Source organism: Protopterus annectens, chromosome 3.part1, assembly GCF_019279795.1.
Source record: "Protopterus annectens isolate FY-2018-M chromosome 3.part1, PAN1.0, whole genome shotgun sequence".
NCBI classification, from domain to species: domain Eukaryota; kingdom Metazoa; phylum Chordata; order Ceratodontiformes; family Protopteridae; genus Protopterus; species Protopterus annectens.
This window is the reverse complement of record NC_056732.1, coordinates 288,028,089-288,047,706: the sequence shown is the minus strand read 5'-3', so window position 1 is coordinate 288,047,706 and position 19,618 is coordinate 288,028,089. Positions and strand designations below refer to the sequence as shown.

At 37.4% G+C, this 19,618-nt stretch overlaps 1 protein-coding gene across 1 annotated transcript in view; it reads right to left on the bottom strand.

The window, feature by feature from the left end:
• The window catches only part of LOC122798087, a 575,663-nt gene extending 558,004 nt beyond the window's left edge, over positions 1 to 17,659 (bottom strand). Inside the window, exon 1 of the mRNA XM_044066755.1 lies at positions 17,486 to 17,659. The gene's annotated coding sequence lies outside the window, so the exon portion shown is untranslated. The remainder of the gene's footprint in view (positions 1 to 17,485) is intronic.
• Positions 17,660 to 19,618: the final 1,959 nt, after the last annotated feature.

Here is a 19,618-nt window from a genome sequence, read left to right as displayed (position 1 = left end):
ACTGCAGTGCCCTTATTGCCAGATATATCAGCTGTAGAGCACTAGGGATGAAGTGATATAAATTTGGACATTTGATTTGTTGGCCTCTTGATCTGGCCCACCCATGACCTACGTAGACAATAAAGCAGGTAGATTGTGGGTGGGATGGCTCAAGAATTCAACAACTCTGAAACTTTAGAGGGAATATCTGTAGCACAAAGAAAAAGCAGTGATATTGGCTATTTTTTTATACTAACCCTGTCCACTCCCTCCCTCCATACTTATACATGCTCATTAAGTACTGAAGAACTTTTATTTTATAAAAGGACACCTAGTGTGTTGTATAAGACTCCTGTTTGAGAGGAAATGTTCCATTGTTGCAGGAGCAATGTATGTAAAATTGTTTTGAAAGTTAAAGAAGTTAAAATAAACAGGAAAGTCTTATGACTGAAGCAGGTTTTAGCTGTCAGCATTCTATGGAATTAAAAGTGGGTAAATGGTACATACAGCAGACAAAATAAAAATATGCATTTATAATTCAGGAGAATATCAGGGATGATAAGAATGTGTACCCCCTCTAGTAATGTGGAATTACATTTTTAAAGATGTCCATAATGGTGGTTTGATTCTTTAAAAGTTCTTATTTTGGGGAGTGTACACACATCGAGGTGTGCTGATAAATGTGAGTTTTTAAACAGACTGGTATTGAGGTTAATTATGAAATTTAATACTTTATTTTATAATGGTTAAATACTGAAATTATTTATTTAACATTTGTTTGCTGGGAAAGTCTGACTTGGAACAAAGCCAATTTTCAGCAGAGACCTGGGGAGAAATGCTCCAGATGCATGTTTTTGTAATGTGGGAGGAAACTGGAGCAAATCCATGTGAATGCAGGGAGAACATATAGACTCCACACAAAAGGCACCCCAGACAAGAATCAAACCAGCAAATCTCTTGCTGTGAGGCGACAACTCACCTGCTGTGCCACTGCACCATGCAGTTAACTGGGATTTTTTTTTTTTTTTATAAATGTTCTTTCTGTTTTGTAAACTCTAAGGCAAGTCGAGGAGCAGGAGTCAAGAAGTAAGAAATATAATCCAAGAAAATTTATTGTACAAATGGTGAGCGCTTTCACAAATAAATTGCTTCATCAGAGCAAATTCAAACAATGATGTCACATCCTTTTATACTCGTTAAAATTCAAATGAACCAATCATTCATAGGCATCACCTTTAAAGCTACAATGTACTAAAATATATATGCAATATATAATACGTAATATATACAAATATTAAAACTTATATAACTTAAAAAGTAAACAATATATCTTACAAAATATATAATATATATGACAAAATATAAAAATAAAAACTAACATTGTAAAAACATATTAAACATTAAATACATCTATATTAATATTTTTTTCCTAAGCTGAACAAATTACTGAAGTGATGGGGGATAAACCCTACATTACCTTTAAGAACACTAGGAACTTGAAATGAAGGCTGTGTTAGCCTAAAGGGATTAGAGAAGAAATGAGAACTGATATAGGGGTTGGAACAACTAGATGTGGCGTTTGTGATTTTTGCACTTTCATACAAGAAGGCACTGAATTTAGGCATCCGGATACTAGCAGAGTGTATATATCTGATGTTAATGATAGCTGTAATAGTAAGAACCTTGTCTACTTAGCACAACGCATAGTCTGTTTTTCATTCTATATTGGAAAGACGAATAAATGTCTTCGTGAACGCATTAGGGACCACAACTATTATTATAGGCGAGGACATACATATAGTGCACTAGCTAAGCATAATATAGACAATGGGGTTAGCCACCAGTATAGATTTAGGGTGTTAGAGCTTGTATATGAAGATGCTAGGTTGGGGGATGTTTCTAATAAAACAGAAACTAGAGAGCTTACTTGGATTGTGAGGTTAAGAGCCCATTTAGGTAAAGGGCTCAATGACTATATAGCCATTACAGCCAAATTTAGAAGTAGGAAACTTAGGAAATGAATATTAATATAGATGTATTAAATGTTTAATATATTTTTACAATGTTATTTTTTATTTTTATATTTTACCATATGTATTATATATTTTGTAAGATATATTGTTTACTTTTTAAGTTATATAAGTTTTAATATTTGTATATATTACGTATTATATATTGCATATATATTTTTAGTACATTGTAGCTTTAAAGGTGATGCCTATGAATGATTGGTTCATTTGAATTGTAATGAGTATAAAAGGATGTGACATCATTGTTTGAATTTGGTCTGATGAAGCAATTTATTTGTGAAAACGCTCACCATTTGTACAATAAATTTTCTTGGATTATATTTCTTACTTCTTGACTCCTGCTCCTCGACTTGCCTTAGAGTTTACAATTTGACTTATTTTTGCTGTTTATTGGTGATTCTTTGTTTGTGTTCTTTCTGTTTTAATTATATGTACAATGGTTCTTTAAGAATGTCTGTTTTGTACCATTTGTTAATTAATTTATTAATGCATTGACAAATAAATGTATGGTGTCATTTATGTACAAAAGAAGTTTGAATGATACTAGTAAGACTGTCTCAAAATGAAGCATTAAGCTGAGGTGGTACTACTTTAAATAAGTTCATTCTGTACTCTCAGCTTTTTGGAGTATTTTACATTAATACTATTCAAGTTGAAGTGTCATGTTATGGCTACTGGATGTGTTGGAAGTACACTCAATGCTGGCATATCTCATCTTTTTTTCAAAATGAAATTCTAGGCAATCTGTGTTTTACTAACATTTTTGAGAGTTGACAGTTATTTTGTGTGGAGACACATCTGTTATTGGATCATGTAAAAGGGGTGATTGATTTATCAGTGCAAGTCCTTGCCTGGTTTATGCAACACTACTAAGTACTACTATATGGGATTCTTTCATATAAATGGACATTACACCAGACTTTCTTGCTGAATTATATAGGCTAATATAGAGAGGGTGCACTTGCTTTTGTAACATCTTGTGCAAGCCACCTGTGAGACAATCTAGACATGGAGTGTTCCCCTAGGAGTATTTTGCAATGCTTTTAAAATTTCCTGATTACTTCTTTCAAACTATTCCATCTGAGACTGTGACAGGATACCTCTTCCTTGACCTTAACTTTAAAATGCAGGGTCCTATAACATTCCTGAAATATCCTATTAATCACTGTATTGTAAGTGATGATCTCAATACTTTCTTTAGTAGAGCCTACCTTGGAGAGTAATTGTCACTGCCTAAGCCTGCATGCTGCCAGCCTCTTTTGCTTATCTAAATTGGCCCATGCCTGCGGAGCTGCTCTTTTTAAATATAAAGCAGACTTTTCCACCAGTGCAACACTGACCTGGCATTTAACCTCAAAAGCAGACTTTTCCACCAGTGCAACACTGACCTGGCATTTAACCTCCTTATATATATATATATATATATATATATATATATATATATATATATATATATATAGATTTATATATATGTATATGTACACACATAAATATATAATATATATATATATATATATATATATATATATATATATGGAGCCCCTTTAGAAACCTGAAATCCCACTTACCCGAAATCCAAAAGACCAAGATGAAAAATCCCACATCGAGGAAGACCAACCACCCGGAACACCAACTAAACACTAAGAGTAAGTAACCAATGATCCAAACTGGAAACACACTAACAACGAAGCACAAAACACTGCCACACCCCCTCTACAGCCCCCCACACCCCCTAACTAAATATACCAACTTTGAGATTACACTATCACGGAGGTAAGGTGCAAAGGTTAGCATGCTGGCCAAGGGGTTACTTGCCGTTAGTGATTTGTCAGTTTTCCAGAAGGTCGGTCATCTTAGATGTCAGAATTTTTCTCTTGGTCTTTTGGGTTTCAAGTAAGTAGGATTGCGGGTTTCTAAAGTGGACCTATATCTATCTATCAATCTTATATATATATAAATATCTCTCTATATATATATATATATATATATATATATATATATATATATATATAAAGATAGATATAGATTTATGTTTTATTTTTAATCCTAAACTCCTTCACTCCTTTATAGGCAAGTTCTACTTTTCCACTGGGGACTTTAGCTGGGACATTAATCTGGCCTTGGCTGAGGTGCATATACCCTTTTAGCTCTATTTAAATTATTCCCACCAAGTATACAAGGGCATTGACCATATAGAATTCCTATCTATATTCTTCTGTGCCTCCTCCAATATCAATGCTTTACACTCGTTATCCTCTAGCACTAAAACGTCTACTGTCCAAATCTTAGTGCCCTCACATTTGAGGGACATAACACCACTGCGATCTGAGAATGACAAGGTAAAACCTCCTTGAGTAAACAATACACCTACATTTACTTTAATGAACCATTTCTGCAAGCTGTTACATTTAATTGTTGATCCCATTCCCCTTGCATTTAGTGTCACTGTAGGCATTGCTTTCCAACAATTTGAAACACCAGTACAGAAAATATACAACAAATGCAACAACAATAAAACACTGACTTCATGTTAGTAATGTGTATAATAATGTAACAGACTGTTTTCTGGGGATAGAGCTGTAGACTTCAGCCTGCTGCCATTACACCTGCTAGCACACCCCATTCCAGCATATACTGCAGATCACAGTCACTTGGAGTTAAGAAGAAAGCATCACCTCAAAACAATAAAGATACAACCCTTATGTACTCAAAATGGTTATAGTGCAGATGTCAGCTATGCCATGACACCCTCTCCGTGGAATAAAGAGTTTAGGAAGCTAGATATTCCCTTTGTCCTTCAGTGGACTCCATCATTCATATTAAGCATACTCAGATTAATGCTGAGAATATGGATCCAGCTCTCATGCTTAGTATGCAGAGCCTGAATGGCATGTGACAGCAGCCATGAAACCACTCTATCTTGCAGTACCTCCTAAAAGACATTTTAGGGTTTGAAGTTATATGATATTTTAGAGTTGAGAAAACACATGTAGACAGTACTGACAATCTCCGATGATACCTGCAATATTTGTGCAAAGAAAAACAATTCATCTCTGTCCCTTAACCTGGATAGAATGCATTTCTCCTCCTAAATCACATTTGATTCTTTAACAAAACCTCTTTTCTACTGAGAAGAAAATGGTAATACATTTAGAAAACTTCTTCCAAAGAAAAAGTGAACTAAGCTGCAGTAAAGCTCTATAGAATTAAGAAAAATGACATGCATATGAATATGAAATGCATACCTGCTTGGGCCTCAAGAGATTGCAAGCTACCCATCAAATCCTAATCAAATTAAGTCATAGCAAAATGCAGACAATATGATTTAAGTTAAACTTTACTAAAAAATCAGATGCCATCACATAAAACAAATAGATAAAGAGACATAGAAATAAATAAATAGATAAAGGAATGATTGTTTCATTAACCTGTGCTTTTTCCCAGTGATGCACACTAACTTCCCAAGAATCAAAACATACAGAAAACACATTAAAACAAAGTTTTATTTTTTTATGCAGGGGGAAAGCCCTTCCCCCCCACACTCCTTACCCTTCCTACGAGGGGATCTGCTCCTAGATCCTTTCATCAAAAATATATATTAATAAGAGATCACAGGTCAGTAGAGAAAAAAAATCTCTCCCTTCCACTATTTAACTGTACTTAACAGAACACAAGTGATATCTGATAAGCTTTAACAACAGTCATTTTATTCAATTAGTGATGCAAGCAATCACTATATATAAAAGGTGCATTTACTATTGTATAAGTATATTACATTTGGTTAGAAAATTCAAACCTGCCTCTAATTCTTGACTGCGGAAACTTCTGTAGTGCATGTCTAATGCTCCTTAGAAAATATTGCACTAAGTGACAATTATGCTTCATTTGGTTAATACCTTATTAGGGATCCCCTGAGGTTTATGTAACTGTGGACACACAAAAGTATCTCCTGGAATTCAGTGTAAAGCCATATGAAACCCAGTCTGTGACACAGATAAAAATAGAAGGATTATTAGTTCTAGTGAGTTACTTCTTTGCCTCCTAGAGTGTCAGCTGATGGATTTTTCTGCTAGATGACACCTGGAGACAGAGGTATTGCCTATAATGATTGCAGAAATTCTGTGATGGTATTTTGTAGCTGGAAACAGGTGGAGCACAACATGTCTTTAGTTAAAAGTAATTATGGTCAAATTTAACTAAATGATAGTATTTGTTGCAAGTCTGCTGTATGTTCAGAACTTTTACTTTTACATTTCTTATGAAAGAATAGTTCTGTTTATATATTTGCCTTTCAAGTGCAATGCTTTATTTTATTCATTCTAAGTAAAGCATTTTACTATCAAATTTTAAACACTTGTGACTATTGATCCATTTATTAGCTTGTGTGTGCATTTGAATGTTACTTTCAATTGAACAGTGTTCAGTCCATCGCTATTAATTCAAGCAACTCTTCTCCTAGATCATTTTCTTCTAAACTGAGGGCACATTCTTTGTTCTCCATTTCCTGCCAGCATTCTGCTGAATGTTCCAGAGCATCTTCCTGTGCCACATTCTCTTCAGTTTCTTCCTGTGTCGTCTGTTGCTCTTTCATAGGTTCATAGGTTCATAGGTTCATACTAGGCTATCTGCCCGAGGGCATTTACAAGCCTAGCCCATCGTTTTGTGGCTTACGCCACCCCTTTAGTATGGGGAACTATACCCATTATTTTGCTGTGCCTCTGTCGAGCAGTGACACTGAGGTAATCCCTGGGGTATATCTGCGATCTCCCATCCATTGGTCAAGATTTCTCTTGAACAAGGCCAGCGAGGTGCTCTGCCTCACATGTACCGGGATTTTGTTCCACAGCATAGGGAGTCTTTGGGTGATGAATCTATCCCTCCAGCACGTCCTATTAATAGCCGTGTCAAGGTTTAAGTCTCCGCCCTTGTGGCTCTGATGGATCTAGATTTTTGAGGTGAAGCATATTCATCAAATCTGGGTTTGACATGGCCTTGTATGTTAGGCAAAGGTCACCTCTGAGCAAGCGGTAAGCGACTGAATAGAGCTGGAGTTCTTTCAGTCGGGCAGCATAGGACAGATTTTTGAGACCCTTTATCCTTTTGGTGAGGAACTTTTGTGGCCTCTCCAGCTGCTGCAAGTGTCGGGTCAGATACATTCGAATGGGGCATTGTACTCAATCATTGGTCTGATGAGTGATGAGTAAAGGGAGACTATGACCTCCCTTGATCTAGATGAGAATCCCTTCATGATAAGGTGGGCAATGTAGAAGGTCTTCCTAACTACATTAGCTACATGGGTGTCGAATGACAGACTACTATCAACCTGGGTCCCCAGGTCCCTGATAACTTCTTCTGTGCTCAGTGGATTGCCACCTATTTGGTAGCTAGGGGTAACCTTGTTTTTCCCGAAGGGTATGACTATACATTTTTTGGCATTTAACTTTAGGCCGTGGCTCTGGCACCAGTTATCCGTTTCTGTGAGACCCTTCTGAAGGATATCTGTGTCAGATGTGTTTTCTACTATGGCACCCAGTTTGCAGTCATCTGCAAACTTTGTCAGCCATAACCCTCCTGTGTTTGCTTGTACTTCGGAAAAGTAGATGCCAAACAAGAGTGGGCCCAGGACTGAGCCCTGTGGAACACCACTTGTGACAGGCTTTGAGTCTGACATGGCGCCAGCAGCTCTGACCCTGTGGGTTCTGTCACTCAGCCAGTTTGCAACCCATCTTGTGATGTATGGGTTGACATTTAAGCTGATGAGTTTTTCAATGATACCCGAGTGGGGTATTGTATCGAAGGCCTTAGCCAGATCGAGGTAGGCTGTATGGACTGCCTTTCCTCATCAATGGCTTTGGTGACTGTTTCAAAAGTCAACCAAGTTTAAAAGGCATGATCTGCCTTTGACAAAGCCAAACTGGGTTGGATCCAAAGTCTGCAAATTCCCTATGTCTTTATTTATGAGGTCCATTATGATCCTCTCCATGGCTTTGCAGATAAGGCTTGTCAAGCTAATGGGCCGGTAATTTCCAGGGTCGGTGGAGGCACCGCCTTTGTGAAGTGGTACCACAGTTGCAGTGCGCCACTCCCTGGGTACGTATCCAGAGGTAAGACTTTGATTAAACAGCTGTCCTAGCTGTGGGTTTAATTCCTCATTGAGTTCATGGGGCACACAGCCGGGGACACCATCAGGTCCCATGGATGCTGTGTTTTTTGCCTTGGAGAGAGCAGTTCTCACTTGGGCGCTGGAGATGTTTGGGGGGCTGCAATCGTTTGGTATAGATATCTCTCCTTTTGGGGGGGAAAGAAGTTTGCACTGAACCTGTCAGCCAGTATGTTGGCAATGTCTGTAGGATCAGTAATCTTCACATCATTTTGAACTAGCTCTGAGCATATCTGGGAGTTTCCTCCCAGGTTTCTAACATAGCTAAAGAAGGCCTTATGATTGTCTTTTGAGTCTTTAGCTATTTTCTCTCGAAATTTGCTTTGGATGATTTTATGAGAGCTCTTAGTTTTTACTTATAGTGATCAAGGGTGTCTTACCTTTTAAGGATTTTGCTCTATCTTGTAGTAGCTTCCTCCTTTTGTTGTAGAGTTTGTTTATGGCTGGGGTCCACCAGACTGGACGCTTGCCTTTGGTACAAAGAGTCTTTGTTTTGCTTGGGATTGCCTTATCCATGCAGTCCTGCAGGTGCTGGTAGAAGGCATTTGTAAGTGATTCAGCGGCTTGAGTATTGTTTTCCCGGCTCGGGGCCTTAAAGGAGACCACACTAGTCTTTAGAAGTGTGAAGTCGGCTTTTGAGAAGTTCTTTACTGTGGTCTTTTTTATTTCAGGTGGGGGTGGGATGAGGACCTCCAGCGAGATTAGTTTGTGGTCTGATCTCACCAGTGAGGGGTACACCTCTGGTGTTGAACATTGTGCTCCCATGTTCATGATGATGAGATCAAGTATGTTATCTCCTCTTGTGGGGATGGTGACTAGTTGTTCCATGGCATTTGAGTTTATGAATTCCAGGAACTTTTGGGCTACGGTGTTTAGGCTTCAGTAGTGTTCCCAGTCTATATTAGGGTAATTGAAGTCACCTAGTATGATGGTGTTTGGTGATACATTTATCCCCTCTAGTGTTTTCAGGAAGGCCATGTGAGGTTCCTGAGTTTGTGAGGGTGGCCTGTAACAGGCTACAATTTGCAGAGCAGTCTTGCCTATGGTTAATTGCACCTGGATGGTCTCTGATGCCTCGTGCGTTGCCACCAGTCTTGAAGTGTGGGTGTCCTTGATGAATATGGATACCCCCCCTCCTTTCTTGGTATTGTCCGGATTTTGGGGCCGGAACGCATGATATGAGGTAAAACCTGATAGTGCTGGGGTGCTCTCAGGAGCCTTGAACCAGGTTTCTGTCACAGCACAGACATCGATGTTCTCCATACTGAGAAGGGCCTCGAGTGCGTGCATTTTGAGATTTAGACTTCTGGCATTGAGCAGCATTACCCTTAGTTTTTTTCCTTTTTTGTGTTCTAGGGTGGTAGGTTTAGAATTTGAGCCTTGCCTAAAAAGAAATGGTTGCTTACTGGCCTATCACTCCACAACATTGACTGCTTCAGAGTTGCCACGGTTTCCTGCTCCTTCCCTTTCTAGGTAACGCCAGTTGAACTTATGTACTGGTTTCCTATGGAAAGCTGCAAAGTATCTTCATATGGTAACAGATGTTTCCTGCTCCACTTGTTTCTCTTTAATTTGGGGATGCATTTCTCTATCCTGCTGTGATGTTATCGGAGTTAGATTTTCTACACTTAATCCTTCACTTTGCAGGTAATCCATAACCTCAGTTTCTAGTTCTTTAACTTCTCCATTACTAATCCTCTTTTCTATGTTTTCCCTTTGTTTTCTTGTTTTTTTATATTGTAACATTTTCCATATCTGGATGCCTTTGTCTGTATTTCTCTTCATCATATTAAATCTCTTTTTCTTTCCCCATGTTGATATTTGTTCTTCAGATGTCTCCTGCTCCTCCTGTTTCTTCTTACTTGGGTGACTAGTTTTTCCATCATGCTGTGATATAATCTGTGTTAGACTGTACAGTGCACACTTAAGGGATCATCTCTCTGGAACTAACTGATCAGCACATACGGCCTCAGAACTGATAACACAATTACAAAGTCAATAATCAAGAACTGGTTCTAGTGGTCTGATAACCAAGTGCAATTATGAGCATCCTTGTGTTCTAACTTGTGCTTTTTGTAGTCCAAAAAAATTCAACACTCATGTTCAACCAAGCAAGCCATTTAGAATGAGAGTGTGTGTGTGTGTGTGTGTGTGTGTGTGTGTGTGTGTGTGTGTGTGTGTGTGTGTGTGTGTGTGTGTGTGTATCCATAGTTTTTCGACAGGGGGACAAAATCTCTCTGTATAACTTGAGAGTCAGTAGGTGATACTATGAAAGCCAAAACTCCAAAATAACTGTTAGATACACATTTACAATTAACATATAGAGCTTACCTTTGTACAGGTGCTATTCAACCTGAGGTACCCTTTTCATGTATTAGCATCAACTTCAACTGTACAGTATGCACTTAAGGGCTCACAATCATCTCCACACCCAAAAAGGGCCTCTGCCATTAGTAATATTCAGAGTATGCACTCATGAAGTGAGTCTACAATTGTGTGTTAAGGAAAGCCCAGCTATGTCTAGCTGGTAGTTTCCACCTCTAACCCCCACAATAAGGTATATTCTATGTCCTAACAGACATTTTCCTTTGCCATTGACTAGGCTATCAATCTACCAGCTTCTATCATTCACATTGCTGTTTTTAAGTGAATAAGGTGACTGGAAGCTATTTCTATGGGCTGAGATAACTAGACTACATAGGTTTCCCACACTTCAGGCACTCACTGAGGAACATTATTCCTGTGTCTAGCTTCAGAGGTGGTCCCTGGTATCCCTGTTGCTACTGAGGGTAAATAATGTGTAAGATTTTTGTTTCATATTTGCCTGTTACTCTTTTCTGTCAGACAAGATTTGTCAAGAGTGACCCTAGTAGGAATGCCAATGCCCTCATAAAATGACCCTAAGGAATACAAGGCATACAAATCCCTCCATTATGCCAATGCAGTGATCACATGACAAGGTCAGACCAAAATGATTCATTTAATCTGTGACATAAGGATGGACAGATATGAGTGCTTCTGGAGTTAAGCTATTCTTTGATATTTTAATTGAAAGTGTTCCCTAATGCAAAAAAGAAGGAAATGATAGAAATCTAATTGTATGATTTAGTAAGTGTTCATGTTATAACCTGATAAGGTGCAAAAAATAGATAATAAAGTCTTAAGTTTACAGAACTTTTATATTTCGATTTCAAAGAAAAAGATAATACATCTGCCAAGAAACCAGTACTTGGTGACTAAGAAACAATACCTTTAATTCCATAGGCAAAAATCAGTGCTATACATTTAAGTGAAGTGGAAATAAATGTCCCTTTTCTTATGTGAAATAAAGAACTAGATATCCATCAGTCTTGATTAGATCTCTGGAATAGGCATGTTTATTGAAGTTTAAATTTGTTAACTGAGGTGGAAAATTAAAGTTCATTAATGAATAGAACAGAAAAAAATACAATATAAGTTCTAAAACAAAGTGTTGGAGCTCAGTGACCAAGGTTGTTAAGCTGCAATACTTGCACTGTGCAAGCTTAGCAATATACTAAGAGACCTTTACACATGGCACTCATGAATAATTAATTGACCAGTTTGGTAATGGAGTCTGAGTTATGAGGTATTAATGGAAACCTCTTGGCAACCTTGCGTTGTACTGACATCTGGCCAGAAGTGCATATGTGAGTCAAGCTTACTGAGCAGGAGTGTAAGTTAATAGTGCATAAATGATCATCTCAGATGCTGCAGAGGGATAAAGTCCAGATGATAACTCGCATGACCCAAGTTCAGTTAGCTACTCACTCACCTGATGGTTGGCAGATAGAGAGAAGAATGACAGAGTAGAGCCTGCCTGCCTATTCCTCTCTGAGGGAATGATAAGAAGGGTGCATTTGGGGGTATATGAGCAGAGTACCATTCACACTAGTGACAAGAAAAGCTACCTCCTCTGTCTTGCTGTGATTTCAGGACTTGCCCTGCTGAAACAAGCCCATTGCAGAGACATAAGATAACCTAGAGCTGATGCCTACTGCATGCCTCATTAACTGAAGTGCTACATGACAACACAGGAGAGAGGCCGAGTATGAGGGGCTACATGACAACAAAGGGGAGAGGCCGAGTATGATTAATGCCATTCATCTGGACTTGAGAGCTGGTCTACTGCCTACCACCTGACTCTCTCCAGAGAAAAATGGAGAGGCTAATCAGGATTCCCAGCTTAAGAACAAATGGGTTATAAGATTGTCACCTAGCAGGGGTTGCCTGAGTCTCAACCCTCAATGAAATGAATAAGATAGTTGGCTGTAAAAGTAGAGAAGCCATTGGGTAGGTTCAGAGAAGGAGAAAGAAAGTTATTAGTTCATGTAACGTGGAGGAAATAAAACTTAAATGATGATATCAGTAGTAGCTACACAAAAATTACAGCAACTTGTCACCAGAGTTTGCTTCACATAATATGAAAAAAATGTAGTCTGCAAAAAATGCCTTGTGCCCAGAGCTGCATGTGTTTGAGTATGAGGATTCTTATTACACTCTTTGCGGATCACTGAGTCTAGATATGCATCCTCCCTTTTACAAACCTTAATTCACCAGAGTATGTTTAGTCACAACATTCACTTTTAGTTAAATGCATTTTTAACTGAATCAATCTCAGTATTAGTATTAAAGGCAATATTTTAAAAATATGTTATCTCAACAAATTAAATAATAATAACCCAATATTAAGATCATAAGAATTAAAGGCATTTATAAACCAATATGAGATTGAGCATTTCCTTCTCTGTAGGTCACCATTCAGGCATGAACTAACTGAAAGATTAATGCAAACATTTGAGAAACTCAAACTGTAAGCCCTGCAGCACAATAATTATAATTTTCTCTTTGCTTATCATGCTATATAATTTACGGTGTTGTCACTTCACAGCAAAAGGTTCCCTGGTTCAATTCATAGCTGGGATGCCTTCTTTGTGGAGTCTGCATGCCCTCCCTGTGTTTGTGTGGGTTTCTTCTGGGTGCTGCAGTTTTGTCTCACATTCCAAAGACAAGCAGTAGGTGGATTGGACACTCTAAATTTGCCATAGGTATGAGTGTCCATGCAAGTGTCTGATGTGGAACAACTACCACAAGAAGGTTAGCCACCAGGTGATGTAAGCCTTGGCCATATATGATTGTCACTGTGAAGTAACACCCCCGACTCCATGTGCAAAAATGGGAATATGGGGTTATAATGGATACACAACCACCAGTACTACACCAGAAATGGTATTCTTGAACAGTAATTCCCCTGATGTCACTTGGTGATACCAGATGTGCAAAGACAAACAACAGACACATTCTAGATATGAATAGCAGATCTTTATGATATTTTAGAATTGGTCATCTGGTGTTGATCAGAAGCTACAGAAGTAGTAAAGGGCAGTCTGCCTAAACTGCTTCAAGGACTGGACCTCAAAGGTACATTGTTAATGCAGTGATAGTGTACTTGGAAAAGGTCCATAACCACATCCAGGAATGCAGGTTGACAAAAACATATCATTGAACATGTAGCCAAACTAATAAGACCAATCAGCATTTTAGTATCTGTACAGGGATGCTACATACAAAGAGTATGTAGCTCAAGAAACACATAACTCTAAAAAGTCATAAAATGAGATACAGCTCTTGAAGACATGGGCATGGACTGGTAAAATGTTGAAGTTTGCCTTCTGAATTACATACATCAGTATTTGCCCCTTTGTCAGCTTGCTGCGCATGCAGTGTTCATGGCAATGTTCTGTAGTACCCATAGCTGTCAGTTAGAGGGCTGCATGGGCAGTTAGGTGCATAATAACCTACCACTGTGGACTGAACATAAACCCATTATGGAGTGACCAACAACCAGATGAGCTGCAGGCAGTGTCTATACAACTGAAGGTGGAAGAATGATGAAACAATCACACTTATATACCTTGAAAGTAATGACTATCACCAACCAGCTCTTACAGGCAAAACCACTGAACTGAACATCTGCTCCAAAATAGATATTACAAACAGATCTTAAGCCTGAGAAAGAAAGAGGACCACAAGTATATTCAGAGGGAAATGGCTAACCATGGGAATACCATTATAGGAATGACAGCCCTTCGGCCAGAAAAGAACAACTGATCAAATTCATAACAGATCATAAGCAAGTCTGGACTCTGAAGTTATTGTACTTCCAAAAGAATAAACAGAGGTTATTGTTCCAAGGCCAGAGTAATGACACATTATGCTAAGAAGTGCTATCATAAATGCCTAAAATACACCAGTTTCATGCTAAATGAATAAAATGGAAGTATATGTTCAATTAGAGAAAAGTCCAAGTTTATTTAAAATGCATATTAAAATTACAATTAATGTGGTTTATTTTATATTTACATTACAAGGGCAAAACATTTCATGGGGTTGTCTGGATATGCTTCTTATTATCCTTTAGGGTCAATAGGCCGGTAAGAAGCTATGGACCTCTGAACCTATTTCTATGTTAAATTACCAAGCAAATTCACTTTGATGTATGTGTTAAGTGAAAGGTAATGATATCTGAGTATCTATCATGTTAGTTCAGACACAATAATACACACACAGGTCGTCAATCTACCAATTTCGGATTATTCAGCTTTAAAATGCATCATATTAACCCACTGATGATGCTGCTAACTACTTGTCGTATTTGAGCACATATGTGTGAATCATGCAGTATTATGCTGAGCGCCTGCTAGCAATATCCTAAACTTCCTTTATGATGAAAACTACAAAGGTGATATTATATATGCATACTGAAGCAAGTGGACACAATGCCTTAGTGGAGTCTGCCATATTACAGCAGTCAGCTGTATGTGTTGGCAAAAGTATATGTGCAGAATGTCTGACTCCATGCATTACAGTATGCTTTGTAGTGTAGGAATCCAGTGTCGTATATACTGCATGATCTGCCATAAATACTGTGGTATTAAAAGAATATTTGACTTGTTCAGATTATCTCTTGTGAAACAACTGTTATATTTCAGACCACGCTTCCATTCAACAACATTTTATGAACTTCTATGGTAATGAAAGTCCTGCTACAAGCTTAGAATTCCAATTAAAGAATTAGATCTTGGAAATATCTTAAAAACATTTAGTCATCCAAGGTGTGCATAGTCTATACTAGGTACCATTTCCATAAACAGCTATAAGTGATAAACCACACTGAATGAATCTGAGGTCACTCATTTAAATGTAACTCACATACTACACCTATAAAACAGTTTCTGGGCCTAGTAGGACTACATAGTCAAAGATTATTAGAAAAATAAAAGCAGACACAGCCTTCAGCATTCAGCCATATCTACTAACTAACATTAGGTTAAAAACATTCTACATAAATCCAGCACTAGGGTAGATGGTTAAAGCTTTGATCATGGTCCAGGCACCAAAGTATTGTTGGGGGCTCAGGCATTTAGACAGTAGTGGAGGGTGGAAGTTAATGGCTGCTGCCAGCTCCCTCATCCTGGAAAAAGGGCAGTTACTCTGGCTCACTACTTGGGTGACACCTAGTGAGAGCACTGCGCTTTGCACTGGTGGAGCATGAGCCTGTAGAGCACATGCTGCCATGGTTCACAAGCATGGAAGCTGTGAAACTCGTCATGACAGAGGCATGTTCCTAGTTGGCTGTAGCAAGCCGAAGAGTCCAGGGAGTAGCATTGCATAGGAGGTTGGGTTGACCACTCCACAGGACCAGTAAGCTGGCCTGCTTCCTACCACCTGACCATCTCCACTTGCAAACAAAATAGCCAGCAGAGCTACATGGGCAGTAACAAATGGCTTGTAAAGCTGTTGCCAAGCCCAGGGATGCCAGGTCCCTGCCATGCAGAATGAGTGGGCTAATTCGATGCAGGTAGTGGAGTCATCGGGCTATATCCTGTGGTGAGTTAAAAAATGATACATACAAATGTATACTGACATGGCCTAAGTGCACCACATCACATTGCTAAGATACTTCATGTGCTAGCTTGGTCACTGCCTCCTATAAAACGCTAAATGTCATATAACAGGTTTAAGTTTGTGAACCGATGAGTTCAGAATGTGTAATATTGTGTAGACCTGCTTGCAATATTTGAAAAACATTCTTGTTTTGTATTTCTTATATGTGACCCAATGTGATACTATGTGTAGGATAATACTATCCCTTTAATGTGAAATACTTGGAATAAGCCTGAAAACATGCCCGCATGTGTAAATCTGCACCTTTTAAAGTAAAGAGAATAGCAGGCTGGACAGAAAGAGCATTTGTAAAGAATGTCCATTGGAGTCTGGAGTGCACCTGTGTGAAGGTGAAATGAACTGAGGCCAGCACTCTGGTTCTTAAATGGGCTGTGACGGGAATACAACAGAAAGCACTGCTAACAAACCTTATTCAAACACTTGAAGCAAAGTCTGTTTTTTAGAGACTTCAGCATTCAATATAGAAGTTGTCATCACCAGGAAGAAAGATTTGTTCATTTTGCTGAGGCTACATCAATAAGTGTATTTACTGGCAAAAAAAAGTCCACCTGATATGTTATATTCAGGCAATTTAAAGCACCTGTTTTACAGGGGACTGTATGCAATTATCTACTGTTTAAATTCTACTGTACAGAGATAGAAATATATCATTAGCAATTACAGTTGCAATATTTTGCTGATTATGTTTATTTAACTAAACATCTGTATGTCTGTCTATTTATATCAGCATCACTTAGTTATACATCACAAGACATACTGTGGTACATACTATAGACAAAACAAAGCAGCATTCATCGTGTGATGGAATTAATTTATCTATGATTTCATATCATTGAACCTACAGAGAACTTTGCAAACTATTATCCACATTCTGTAATGACTTGTTACTTAGTATTTAACAATGCTGAGTAAAGCATGTTCTGAAATCTTAGTTACACGTACATGATCACTTTTACACAGAACGTCTTAAGAATGTATTATAACAGCAAAATATTATTAATGCATTTTAGAATGCACTTTTAGACATGTTTCTGTTCAAATTAAGATCCTAGTAAAATATTACACTATAGTGAAAGTTACCTTAAACCTAAATTACCAATTGGTTAACCAAACATAGCATTACAAAAAGTTTTCTAATATACTCAAACTGTCCTAAAGAAGTAGGGTTAACTTGACAAACAATTATCAGATTCAAAGCTGTTTAGAGACATGTTCATTTTCTAAGTGTCATTAGTACTACTAGTCTGTGGTTTCCTAGCAACCCAGAAACATAACACATTTAATGGCAAATAAGTTTTGAAAGTTTTCTCTTCCTCAGTCAAATACTTACCTTGTGAAGATATTTTAGCTTGTTGGATAAAATATCACTTGTGTTTTTCAACAGGAAAAAAACCCAGTAAACTGAAAAAGGAAGAATGCTGACTTCAAGCTTTGTTTAATAAACAAAGCATTACTAGACATGAATCTTACTGCAACCTCATGTTGCCAAGGAACAACTGTCCCATGGCTCTGCTCAAGCAAGAAGAGCTTGCAAAACAACTTCGGAGCCTAGTAAAATAAATATTATTTCAGAATGAAGCTTGAAATATATATGTGTATACACACACACACACACACACAGATATATATATATATATATATGTACATATATGTATATATATATATATATATATATATATATATATATATATATATATATATATATATATATATATATATATATATATATATATATATATATATTTATTTCAGTCTGAAATATTTTTGTGGTATATATATATATATATATATATATATATATATATATATATATATATATATTTATTTCAGTCTGAAATATTTTTGTGGAATATATATATATATATATATATATATATATATATATATATATATATATATATATATTATATATATAGCTAACTAGATAGATAGATAGATAGATAGATAGATATGAGACAGTGTATCTAAACGCAAAAACATAGATACTCAACTCATCAGAAACTCATTTAACCTCATTCTGTTGTAAATTCACATTTACTGTAACCATTCAGTCACAAACACACGCACACACACACACACACACACACACACACACACACACACACACACACACACACACACACACACACACACACACACACACACACACACACACACACACACACACACACACACACACACACACACACACACACACACACAACCATTAAATGTTTGATAGCATGTATTTTTGGATGGTCAAGTGCCCACCTGCACCCCTGCACTTCACGACACCCCACCTAATAATATAAGCCAACTCCTAGGTCACACTACAGTAGGGACAGGGCATGTTCCCAAATCCCAATATAATGCAGCCTGGCACAGAATTTAAAATTAGTCAGATGGTATTTCATCACTATTCCTTTCTATATATCGGAACACAGCTGATCCATTTGTTCACCTCTGTGCACAATCACCTAACTGGCACTCATCTATCTATCTGTCTACCTATCTATCTATCTAGAAGTGGGGGTGTATAATGTATAAAAACTGTACAAATGTATAAGTACTGCAGCCTGAAAAGAAAAAAAATGCATGGTAAAGATGCATCCATAACAGCTTTGAATAGTTTAGGATATTTCTGCTAAACTAGCACATGTCCCATGATCTTATGATAGAAACCTTTGTTTCAACAACCTGCTATTCTTCTCTTTGATTTATCTACAACTACAAAATTGCACTAAAATATATCAAGTGATAACAAGTATTAGCTACAACACCAGTGTGTAACAGCTGAAAGATGTTTACTAAAGGGAAAAAACTAATATACCAGTTTCACTGAAATGTTTCAATAGTGAAACCATTATAATGAAAGTGGTATATTGTTTTTGCTTTTTTATTTTATTTATTTTACATTTGTTTACCAGAAAAGTCTGAATGGACGCAGGTCCTTTTTCAGCGGAGGCCTGAGGAGAAAAGCTCCAGTAATAAGAAATACAAACAATGTAAAAGTTAACAAATATGCCATGAAATTCCAGTAGTATTCACAATCAGTGATTATACAATGATGGGCAATAAAGTTCTTTAGATGTTATATTAACATAATATGTGATACAAGAATATATACATTTAAATGATGAGGCAAAGCAAGTTTCAATAGAGACATCATTGACTGTTGTAAAATAGCACCCAATGAGCAATATGTAGTTAAATGTAGTGATGTTAGACTTATCCAGGAGAGCTGCAAGAACAGAGCCAGGTGTCTAGTGAGTAGTTAAGAGCTTTTTAAATTGTACTGTGGAGCAGTTAATGGTAATAGAGTTGGCAGTCTATTTCATATTTTAGGAATGATATTTGAGAAAAGTGATTTCCCCAGCTGAGTTGTTAGCTTTGGTGGTTTCTAGAAGGAGTTTGTTACTGAAACAGAGGGCTCTAGAAGTGGTTTGTGGTTGTATAAGATTTTGTAGAGCAGTGATTTTATCCG